Source organism: Cervus canadensis, chromosome 29 (assembly GCF_019320065.1).
Source record: "Cervus canadensis isolate Bull #8, Minnesota chromosome 29, ASM1932006v1, whole genome shotgun sequence".
Taxonomy (NCBI): Eukaryota; Metazoa; Chordata; class Mammalia; order Artiodactyla; family Cervidae; genus Cervus; species Cervus canadensis.
Window position 1 is genome coordinate 27,485,995 of NC_057414.1, and position 12,503 is coordinate 27,498,497.

The following is a 12,503-nucleotide window of genomic DNA, read 5'->3' on the forward strand; positions in this document are numbered from 1 at the left end:
CTCAGCCCATTGCCATCTGGAGATTGGGCTGGGAGAGAGGAGGACTTGGCCAGCTATTCCAAAGAAGATAGGAAGACACTGTTCCCCCCATTCCACCCCAAAGAGTCCTCCTATCTCCCTTTCTCCAACCTTCCACAACATCAATGTGATGTCTTTTAGTTTAGAATACAAGCTCTTAAAGGCCTCTGTCATTGTCATTGACCAGCCCAATCTGGGTACCATACCAGTCAGCCTGGCACGCCGCTGATCTCACCGGATGTCTGTGAGCTTGGGCTGAAGGTTAACCACAATCCCCATGCCTGGGGAGCCCCGGAGGCCCTGCAGCTGCTCCCAGCTGTACAGTTGAACAATGCAGTGCCTGTCAGGTCTCCCACTGAGCTTCTTTTAGGGAGTATTCAGGTTGCAGCACTAACTGGAGGCATCTCAGCTGCTTCCTGCCCCTTGAGTCCCTGCGCAAATTCTTAAGCAAAGATGACAGTCCATCCAGCTCTGTATCAGATCACAACCCCAGGAGCTGGGGGTGGGTCACCAAAGAATTTCCCCATCAACTCAAAGCAAAGAGACAAACTTTCTAGGCTGGATAGATCTCCAAGGATAAAGTGCACCTGGGTCTCTGCTTCCAGGAACAGAGGCAGAAGCGTAGCTAGATTTTCAGAAATCTTTGGGCAATGCTGTGGCCTCCTAGGTCACACTTTCAGAATTTAATTGCTCTGACAACTGTTCTCCCCATAGTCAAACCACTCACACGAACTACTTGTGTTACTCACACTAATTCAACCCTCCACTTCAGCAAAACGTAGCCTCCTGCGTGTCTCCCCAACTCAGCTGTGCCCCTCCATTACCAAGCCTGGCAAATACTGTCACCCAAGAGCAAATAACCACCAGCTCCCATTCAAAATACCAAGCCAGATGACTCACAAGCTGGAATCAAGACTGTCTGAGGGAGCGCTATTAACAACCTCAGATATGCATGTTACTCCTCTAACGGCAGAAAGGGAAGAAGAACTAAAGAGCCTCTTGATAAAGGTGAAAGAGGAGAGTGAAAAAGCTGGCTTAAAACTCAACATTCAAAAAACGAAGATCATGGCATCCTGTCCCTTCACTTCATACAAATAGATGAGGGAAAAATGGAAACAATGGCAGATTTTATTTTCTTGGACTCCAAAATCACTGCTGACGGTGACTGCAGCCATGAAATTAAAAGACACTTGCTCCTTGGAAGAAAAGCGATGACAAACCTAGACAGCATATTAAAAAACATAGATCATCACTTTGCCAGCAAAGGTCCCTATAGTCAAAGCTATGGTTTCTAATAGTCATGTACGGTTGTAAGAGTTGGACCATGAAGAAGGCTGAGCATGGAAGCATTGATGCTTTTGAACTGTGGTGTTGGAGAAGACTCTTGAGAGTCCCTTGGACAGAAAGGAGATCAGATCAGTCAATCCTAAAGGAGATTAGTCCTGAGTATTCATTGGAAAGACTGATGCTGAAGCTGAAGCTTCAATACTTTGGCCACCTGATGGGAAGAGCCAAATCACTGGAAAAGACTCTGATGTTGGGAAAGATTGAGGGCAGGAGGAGACGGGGACGCCAGAGGATGAGATGGTTGGATGCCATCACCGACTCAATGGACGTGAGCTAGAGTAAACTCCAGCAGATAGTGAAGGACAGGGAAGCCTGGCATGCTAGAGTCCATGGGGTCGCAAAGAGTCAGACATGACTTAGCGAGTGAACAGCAGCAACTCATTTATGTAGCCACCTTAGTCTTCTGGGCTTCAGGTCTCAAGACTTGAGACCTGAGTTTGCAAGACTTATCTTCTCCCCCAAACTGCCATGAGTGATCCCAGCAGACTCAAGCTGGTCTGTTCATTCCCATGGTTCTTTCTCTGCCACCTCCTCAAAGCTAAGGGCTTACTTGATAATTTTTGCTGATACACTGACCTTTGCGTTATCTTTTCTCAATTTTGTTTTCATGCTTATGTCAGTGTCTGTCCCACACACTCCATAAACCGGGAGCACCTCCAGCATGCAGACCAGTTCTCCTCCTTCCCCCTCAACTGCTGTCAGTGTTTGCCTTTTTGATTATTGACTCTCGGCAAGTTCCACCTGAGAGCTACCCTCTGACTGCAGTCCCAGCTCACTTTCTGTTGGGCTGCGGCCTGGAAATGTGATAAGGTTTTGGCTGGCTGCCAAGGGACTGGTTGGTCCCTAAGGCCAATGTGGGGGAGATGAAGGGGAAAATGACTCCCATGATATAAATAGTGTTTCAGGTGGAAACGAAGGCCGTCCTGCACCCTACCCACTCTAACCCTCCTCCTTACACCAGGCATCCTGGCCTGCCAAGACGGCAGTGTTTGTACAACACCCAGAGGGAACATTACTTAGGGCAGTTGGCCCCAGGGATGTGTGGAAGGGAAGAGACCAGGCAGGAGACATACAGAGGATTAGCAGAGGTGAGACCCAAGCCAGGTGCCCAGCTCCACCCCCTGCTGCCTCCACGAACAGTCTGGTTTCTTTAGGGCTTGTCGTGAGTCTTAATGAAAAACAAGTTGGAGCAGAGATGGGGGGTGGGGTTTGCAGAGCCAAGTTTATAGGCGCTCGCGTATTCTCAGTGGCTCCCTCCTCACACATTCCTCTGCATTTTTCCTTTTATTAATGTGGCATCTTTCCCAGGCCACTTTATGGAACCATCTATGTTTTTACTTATGCCCTGATTGGGTCTGATCGTGTCTCTCCCTCTGAAGAACCCTCAGATCTTGTTCAAGGCCTCCCCACAGCCCCTGTAAGTACATGCAAGTCACCATGGGATCCTGGGGCTTCCCTTGTGGCTCAGCTGGTAAAGAATCCACCTGCAATGTGGGAGACCTGAGTTCAATCCCTGGGTTGGGAAGATCCCCGGAGAAGGGAAAGGCTACCCACCCCAATATTCTGGCCTGGAGAATTTCATGGACTGTATAGTCCATGAGGTCGCAAAGAGTCGGACACGACTGAGTGACTTTCACTTCTTCACTTCGTGGGATCCTTGGCTCCATCAAACCACAAGGGCTCCTTTGTGTTTTTGATGACCCCAGGTAGTTCAGTGAAGGAAGGTCACACCTCAGTTGGACCCGAAATAATACAGCCCAATTTGATGACTCACCCAAATCTGAAATGGCTTCTGGCTCTTGCCCAAAAGATCGAAACTGCCCCAGACGATGAAGATGAAGATTTACCACAACAGAAGATTTCCCAAGGAATATGCTATAAGCCCCGGAGGCCATTGCTGGAGAGCAGCTCAGATAAACACCAGCTTTCTAAGGACCTGCTTTCAAAGTGTGGCCTGCATTTCTGAGCCATCAGACTTTGGCAAGTTTATTTTTAAAAAATACACTTGTTAGTTTCAGGAACTCTCCTCTTCGCCTTTCCTTCTTTAGACCATCAGTTGGGCTTCCCTTGTGGCTCAACTGATAAAGAATCCACCTGCAATGCAAGAGACCTGGGTTCAATCCCTGGTTTGGGAAGGTCCCCTGGAGAAGGGAAAGGCTACCCACTCCAGTATTCTGGCCTGGAGAATTCCATGGACTGTACAGTCCACGGGGTTGCAAAAAGTTGGACACGACTGAGCGACTTTCACTTTCACTTTCCGAGAGGACCAAGACCACAGTCTGAAGTTGACTGACACTCTTAGAGCTCCGTTTCATCCCTGTTACCCCATGTGTGTTAGTCGCTTAGTTGTGTCCAACTGTTTGTGATCCCACGGACTGTAGCCCACCAGGCTCCTCTGTCTGTGCGATTCTCCAGGCAAGAATACTGGAGTGGGTTACCATTTCCTTCTCCGGGGATCTTCCTGACCCAGTGATTGAACCCAGGTCTTCTGCATTACAAGCAGATTCTTTACCTTCTGAGCTATAGGGAAGTCCCATAGTGGTCCCCTAGTATCTGAAAGACATTCTGTTCCAGAGACATGAAGCAGCAGGCAGGGTGGCATGCCCGTGGTCATTGGAAAACTACTTGCCCTCTCAGAGCTGCATTTTCCTCCTCTGGGAAATGAGGAAAGTCATGCTTACTCTGGAGGGTAGTGAGAACTAAATGCAGACGTTTGCAGGAGGCCTGCTACTTTGTAGGCATTCAGTAAATGGTAGGGATTTTTGTTACAATGGAGATAGGGACCTCTTTTTGAGAATATGCTTTTGCATATTCTCCCTATGTTTGTCCTAGCCTCTCCCATCCCTCTCCCACGGCAGGAGTCCTTCCTGAGATGTCCATGGACAACATCGAACTCCTCGATCCCTTCTCGACAGCAAACGTCTCTGAGTCCTTCGGGAAATGTCATTCTGGGATTGTTTTTCCTGTTGTCAGCAGGCTCTGGAAGAGGCTTTAGCCCCACGGGGCTTGACGTGGGAAGTTTTTACAGGTACCGCTCATCTGGCTCGCAGATGGAGCTTCGCTGCAAGATACAGTTCTGTCTTCCAGATGGGAGGTAGGACCTGGGGTGGGGCTGGTCTCTCTCTGCTTGGAGCCAGTGTGAGGTATACTCACAGTCTGTCACCCTCTTCCAAACCTCCAAGTCCCTGAATCAACTTAGATGGGCATAATCATATCTTTGACCCTCAAATTCACATTCCAGCAATCACCTGACTATCTTTCCACCACCCAGCACACACACACACACACACACAAGGTGGTATTTCCATTGTGCATGCCTATTCAGTAGCGTCCAGCTCTTTGCGAACCCATGGACTGTAGCCCACCAGGCTCCTCAGTCCATGGGATTCTCCAGGCAAGAATACTGGAGTGGGTTACAGTTTCCTCCGTCAGGGGATCTTCCCAACTCAGGGATTGAACCCAAGTCTCCTGCATTGGAAGGCAGATTCTTTACCACTGAGCCTCCTGGGAGACTAGAGTAATACTGGGTGACAGTTGTGGATACAGTAGATATTTCTCCACCAAGAAGAATTACATTCATTCCAACACTCTCTAGGAGGTGAAACAGGATACAGAGGGTCCTCACAGCAGAGGAGCTTTCTCTCTGACGGAAGATGGAGGAGTAAGTTGTGGTCTGTAACTGAGTTCTCTTTTTCTAGTAACATGGCATGGGAAAGCAGTGGTCCCTAAATTCTGCCCCCAGAGTCCCATCTCTGCTTTGACAGAGTGGGAATGTATCTTGCCCATTGGCAGCTCTGGTCCAGTCTTGTTTGAGTCAGGCTTGTTTGGGGACTTTTATGCTAAAACACTCCCTTTCTCATCCCTTCTGGTCAAAGTGCTTTGGGTCACGAGGGGCAGAAACCCATTCACATACAAAAAGTGGATAGGGACTTCCCTGGCGGTCCAGTGGTTAAGACTCTACACTTCCACTGCAGGGGATGTGGGCTTGATCCTTGGTGGGGATACTAAGATCCTACATGCTACGCAGACAAAAAAATCTATTGGAGGACAAATAAGTGAAGAAACAGGCCTCATAGTTCTCCTCCTGGGCTATAGAGTCTCCTGTCCAAACTTTTCTGTGTGTTACTTGGTTTGCTCATGGTTTTACCCTAGGGGTCCTGGCTCAAGTCCTCATTGAAAAGGAAGTTTTAGTCCAGCTCTCGACAACTAAATGGCTGAAGAGTCTATGATTTTTTATTCCAAGCTTTAAAAAAAAATTATTTATTTATTTTTGGCTGCTCTGGGTCTTCGCTGCTGCGAAGGCTTTCTCTAGTTGCGGTGAGCCCGGGTCTACTCTTGGTTGGGGTGCGCAGGCTTCTCATTGCGGTGTCTTCTCTTGTTGCAGAGCCCAGGCTCTACATGCATGGGCTTCAGTGGTTGTAGCTCACGAGGTCAGTAGTTGTGGCACATGGGCTTAGTCACTCCGCAGCACATGGGATCTTCCCGGACCAGGGATCAAGCTCATTTCTCCTGCATTGGCAGGTGGATTCTTTGCCATTGCGCCACCAGGGAAGCCCTTTATTTCAAAATTTTCAAGAGGAAAACCTGAGTGGCTGTAAGTCCTGCCAGTGCCCCGCTGACCTCAGGCATCTACTCCTTGTCGAAGGCACTGTGGCAGAGATTGGAGCACGATGGACACAACCCATACAAGGGAACAGGGGGTGAATGTGGGAAACTGCTCCCTGAGAAGCAGACATGTCCCTCCTGGAGGTGTGTCTCACCCCCATGTGGCGCTGGGGTTCATCAAGGGATGGGAGGCGTTCATACTCAGAGAATCCACCCCACTCAGGAGCAGATCTCAAAAGCTGGGAACTGGAGTCCTATGCAAACACTCTCACCTCCACAGCTCTGGGAATGGGGTGAAATTTCTCATGGAGAGCTCAAAGGGGTGGTGTCTTGGGAAAGCAGCGCTGGACTAGGAGTCCAGGGCCCCGCTTCCGACTCTAGCTCAGCCCCTAACCCAAAGAATGCCCTCGGAAAAATAACCTTCACCCTCTGGCTCTTGTAGCCATCCTGGTGGCTCAGTCGGGAAAGAATCTGCCTGCAATGCAGGAGACCTGAGTTCCATCCCTGGTTCAAGAAGATCCCCTGGAGGAGGGCTTGGCAACCCACTCCAGTATTCCTGCCTGGAGAAGCCCATGGACAGAGGAGCCTTGCAGGCTACAGCCCTTAGGGTCACAAAGAGTCAGACACAGCTGAGTAACTAATACTTTCTACTTTTCTGGCTCTTAGATTCACCATCATTTAAAAAAAAAAAAAGTAATAAATTTATAGTGTTGAGTTTAAACATCTTCAAGGCGCTTTCCAACCCCTGAGAATTCCCTACCTTCACCCGCCAGCCCCTCCCACCCCCCCACTGCCAGCAATTTCCCAGAATGGAGCTCTGTGACCCATGACTTTGGTGGGGTCCCTGCCAGCCACATCTGTCAGGACAGACCACCCATCCCTGGTGACCTGTCCCTGCCAGAAACTTCCCAGCCTGGCCCCGCACTCATCCAAGAAAACCCAGGCAGGGCGTCCCACGGAGAAGGGTGAGGAACCCACACTTCAACAAGCCCATTTATTTCTGTGCTTCAGAGAAGCTAAGGACAGGTCCTGAACTTTTGCTCTCTGACCACGCTCAAGAGGGCAGGCGAGGACCCCTCTAACAGGGGGTTTTCCAGCGGTCCCAGTGAGGCCCGGGGGAGCTGAGGGAGTGGGTGAGCAAAAGCCGCAGAGGGCAGGGATGGCAATTCACAAGGAATCCCAGAGGGAGAGAAGAAAACATGGGTCCCACGGAAAGATGGCAAGGGCAGTTGTTTGCGCCTCTGGGCTGGAAATGAGTTACATTCAGAGAAAATATGCAAAATGCCACGCTAATCAGCACCTGTTCACTCGGGAGTCAGCAGCCCTGGCCCTCGGCGTCTGAGGTCGAGCCTGGCTTTGGGTCTCCCCAGGGAAGGAAATCCAGTACATTGAGATCCACTCGAGTGTTGAAAGAGGCTGTGGTCATAAGTGGAGTGGAGAGAACGAAGGTGCCCAAAGCCTCCATCGCTCTATCCTGGCCCCTAATGGTCTGTTACGCAAACCTCCTCTCCCCCACCCCGCCCCAACCACGGCCCCAGGCAGATGGCTGCAAATTCTGCAGGGGCCTCTGAGCATTCCCTTGGCTCACAGCCACATTCCAGAGCAGCATATGTTTCATCTCAAGCCCACAAGGTTTGCACTTCCAAGTGGAGCCAAAGAGAAAACCTTGGCGGGGCTGCACATGCCTTCGGAGAGGTGGGGGTGCTGGGGGCAGCAGGGGAGCGGGAGCTGTCACGGCGAGGAACATCTATGGGTGTGTCAGTCGCTCAGTCGTGTCCGACTCTCTGCGACCCCGTGGACTGTAGCCCACCAGGCTCCCCTGTCCACGGGATTCTCTAGGCAAGAATACTGGAGTGGGTTGCCAGGGGATCTTCCCAACCCAGGGATCGAACCTGCGTCTCCTGCACTGCAGGCAGACTTTTTACCATCCGAGTGCAAAGCTATCCAGCATCAGGGACACCCTCCTTCCTAACTCAAAACTCCTCCGGGAACCCACCCAGGAGCCTGTGCATCCCTCCGACCTCATATTCCAGTTCTGCACCTCCATCTCAACTCCTGCCCCTTCTAAATGGAGGGCTTATAGCCCAGGGCTGCGTGGAATGAAGAAGGAAAGGGGGGTGCACCCCAATGCCTCCGTGTCCCTGTAAAAATGCCTGGATCTCATCCTTCCTTGCCCCATTGCTCTGCTCTGAGGGGTGAGAGCCCCTGACCTTAGGCTGCAGAGAGACGCCAAGTCCGGAGGAGGATTAGGAAGGATCCAGGGTTGGATGGAAAGAGACAGGAGGAGGAGAACTGGGGTGAGGAGGAGAAAGAAGAGGTCAACTGGGAGCTGAAGCTCGGAAGGGTCTCTGGCTGCAAGAGAGAGGCGGGGTCTCCTCTGGTGGGCGGGGAAGGAGGGGGTCCCCATCCTCGAGGGGTTCTGCTCTGTGGTAAGTGAGGGGATTTCTGACAGCAAAGTAAACTGTGGTGTGTGAGTTTACCCAGCTCCAATAAGCAGTGTTCGGAGTGTTTAATGTTTCCGTCCCGGCAAATTAGTTGACAGGCACTGAACTGCAGCCAGCCCCTGGCTGTCTTTTGGGAAGGGACAGCGTGGGGAGGTGAGGAGACCTCTGTCAGCAAAGCTGGGGTCCCTGACACAACCCAGGAGGGCAGACTTGGGTGGGACCCGGGAGTCAAGCTATCACAGTCCCCAAGTTCCCCAGCAAGGAAGAAGAGCCTGAACCGCAAGTCTCCCCTTCATCCCACCCCATCCCTGCGTCGGGCCCAGCCCAGCCCACACAGGCCACCTTCTACAGGGTCTATTTGTTTTCCTCATTGTGGTCTCTGTATGAAATGCCCGCCTGTGGGCTACGGTGTCAAACAGCCATGTGGAGACAGGCGGAGGGCGCATGAACCACAGAATAAATCAGGAAGACACCAGAGCCAAGCGCCCAAGAACAAAGTTAACTAACCCTGGCGTGATGCCCGGGGACGATGTGCCGGTGGGTTTTGCGCTAAGTATGGATGAATGGGTGGAAATATTAGGGGAAAAGAGCTCTACTCTTCTTCAACCCAGGGAAGCTCCCGGGAAGAAAGTGGCTGCTGAAAGGCCCTTCAAATGAAACAGAGAAGAAAAGTTCAGACAGAAGGGCATTTCCGGGAGTGAAATGAACCGGACACAGAACAGGAGGGAAGAGAACCAGGTGGCGCCTCCGGAAGTGAGTGTTCAGAAGGGCAGGGACAGGTTCGGAGACGGAGGAGATGGGGAAGAACCGAGCGAGCCGTGGGCACAGAGCCAGGCACTGGTCCCAGCTCAGCAGCAAAGGGTTTATCCTCTGCAGTCCTGGGCTGCCGTTGCTTCCTCCTCATCACACACGCAGGGAATCAGAGGTGACTCTGGACCTACAGGGGCTTCCCTGGAGGCTTAGACAGTAAAGAATCTGCCTGCAATGCAGGAGACCCAGGTTTGATCCTTGGGCAAGGAAGATCCCTGGAGGAGGAAATGGCAACCCACTCCAGTATTCTTGCCTGGAAAATCCCGTGGGCAGAGGAGCCTAGTGGGCTAGGGGGTCACAAAGAGTCGGACACACTGGACCTACAGAGTAAGGGGAGGTGGGCAGGTGATGGGGAAGAGGGATGGCACCATGACATAGCCCAGGCTGAGGTCTAAGACGTGGGATCCCTATCGAGCTGTGGGCATGGAGAAGGGCATGTGGCCATGTTGTTAGGGCAGGCGCAGCAAGGCGTGGGAGCAGCCCGGACCTGTGAGGTTAGAAAGAAAAAAAGCAGGCGGTGGTTTGGGACAAGGGGACTGGGGAGAGTTTGAGGAAGCAGGTGGGGGCAATGGTGTGTGTGGAGGTGTGTCAGCGTGACTCAGCTGCCAGGATAACGGCACCAACTCAGTCTAATTTAACTCAGACTCCTGAGTCACAGCTCTTCCACCTCTGCAAAAGTGTTTTAAAATACCCTCCTAAAAGCGGAGAGGAGGAGTAGATTAGTAGCTTCAGATGGGCTCCCAGGAGTTTCTGGGAAGCCAACAGAGGATGGGGATAGGAAGAGGCTGGCGTGGGAGGGACGATGCTCACAGCTGGGAGGGCCTGCATCCCACTCCCCTTCTCAACCGGAACAGTTCCATGTTATCTGTGCATTTGTTCATGCTTTTGTGCAAGATTTCCCTGAAAGAAAGGCTTATCATTGCAAGCCTGTATGAGTGTAGTTTGCAAACCACTAAGGTATAATTTCTCTTGGGAGTCCCTACCAGCTGTAAGAACTCTGATTCTGTGAAGGAACATGCATGCAGTAAACACACAGGTGAGCTTTGAGGCACATTTCCCAGATTCAAATACCCCAGCTCGCTGTCAGATTGTTCAACTTCATTTTTTCTTATTCAGAAAAAATATAGTCAGCATAAGCACTGTAAGTCTCACCTCTTTTCATCTGGTTCAGGAGTGGGAGAAACAGCACCGATTTTTATCATTCCTCCAACCTGAACCCTTGGCAGACGTCACAAGTCAATAGCAACACTCAGAAAAATAACAACAATGACAGTCTTGGGATCAGTCTAAACAGAGTGTTGCAGACACCCACCTTCCCAGTCAGGAAGAGCCAGGACATGAGCTTAAATCTCCCTGCCTACCCAGATTTGGCTGGTGTCTGACTCCAAGAAGGCTAAGCTAAAAGGACCACCACCATCACTGCCCAAACCAATGTCCTTTGTGGTCTCCAGGACCTGTAGGACAAGGTGCTGGCCCATAATGCCAACAGGGGATGAGAGTTGGCCTTAATTTGGGAGGGAAGTGATTCAAACTTGCCTGTGAGCCCCCTGGGCCCTGGAGAAAGAGGCCCACAGTGCAGGGGAAACACAGCCATTTTTCATAACTTGCACTGTTCAGAGCCAGGGACAGTTACCATATATGACTTTGAACTCTAGCTCTATATCCTCAGACTGCCCCCATCTGTTTATCCTCTACAGTTACTGAGGAGCTTAGGAAAAACTAAAGGACTTTGAACTTGTTTGAAGGGGAAGTATAAAGGGCTGATGGACTTCCCTGATGGTCCAGTGGTGAAGATTCTGTGCTTCCCGTGCAGGGGGCACGGGTTCTATCCGTGTCAGGGAACTACCACATGCCTCAAAGCTCAGCTAAAAAAAGAATTGTTGTTGTTGTTGTTAAAGAGGGTGGGCTAGACAGACTGGTTTCCAAATCAAAAGTCATCTTGGGATACAGCAGTCTCCTACTGGGGGTGGGGGTGGAGAAAGCAATCTCCTATGCCCGCTTCCCTTTCCTTAGGAAGAAGGAAGAAGAAGCCTTGGAATGATATGGAAAGCGGGCACAGCAAATGAAACAAGACAAAAAAGTTGAAAACAAGGTGTTGAAGGGGGTTTGACTGATGGTTTTTGTTTTAAATCAAGTGAACTATCTTTTCAAAAGAAATCGGACCAGGAATCTGCCAGGATATAAACAGGTCAAAGGAGCTGCTCTGGTCCAGCGTGGCTCTCTCTTGGTTCTGCTCCCACCCTCCCACCCCGGACTCAGAGACTCAGGGCCCTGTGGTCATTGCCTGGGGTCTCCAGCCTGTTGATTCCAGAGCGGTCGCATTCACAGCCCCCGGCCGGCTTTGCTCCTCGCTTCTGTCCAACGTCTGGCATCGTGTCAAGCACATTGAGGCCCTTGGTGTCCTGTGGGGCCCGGGGAGAGAAGGCCGTGTCATTTTCGGGGGCAAAGGGCGTCCACCTGTCTCAGGCCCCCTCTCTCATGCCACAGAGAAGATTTGTGTGTTCTCTCCAGGGCCTTCAGGACCCTCTCCCAGTCCCTGGCGCGGGCCCTCCGATCTGGGGACATGAGAACAGGCCAGGTTCCCCACGGGGAGGCCGGGGGGGCGGAGCCAGGCCTGGCTGGGCCTCCAGGCCAGCCTGCCTGGCCCCGGGGTTTAATAAACTCCGAGAGAGGTTTTCAAAGGCCACTTGATCTTCCCCATCAGGCAGCCCCCGTCTCCCTTTCAGGGCCGCGGGACTGGAAAGAAAAAACCGCTCAATGAACAAGGCGGCCAGAGAAAGCCGAGCTGCAGGGCACCTTCTATGAATTTCTGATGAGCACTCGGTCCTGACTCCTGGGTCCCGGCCCAGTGCAGTCAGGGATGTTAGTTTAAGTCATTTCGCACGGTTCACTGGCTCTCTGAGAGCCGCTTGTCTCCAGCCTGGCCCTCTCTAACAAGCTCTTTTTACTCGGGGCTTCTCTGAGCAGAGACCTCAAACAATAGCAGCTTTCAAGGGGCTCAGCCCCTCCTCTGGCGGCTTCCCTCTCCCGCCCCCCGGACCTGCTCCGCCCTGCTCTCTGGCCTCTCTGCCTTGCCCACCTGAACGTCCCACCCAGTCCAGGGCCTGACACAAAGTAGAGATTCAGGGAAAATGTGTCCCTTCCTCCCTTCCATCTTCGCTTCCTCCCTTCCTCTGTCCCTTCTTTCCTTCCTTCCTCCTTCTTCCCTTCCTCCTCCTTCACTGTCCTCGTCCTTCCTCCCCATGAGTGGGCACACGTTAAGTAACCATGCTCTCGAGA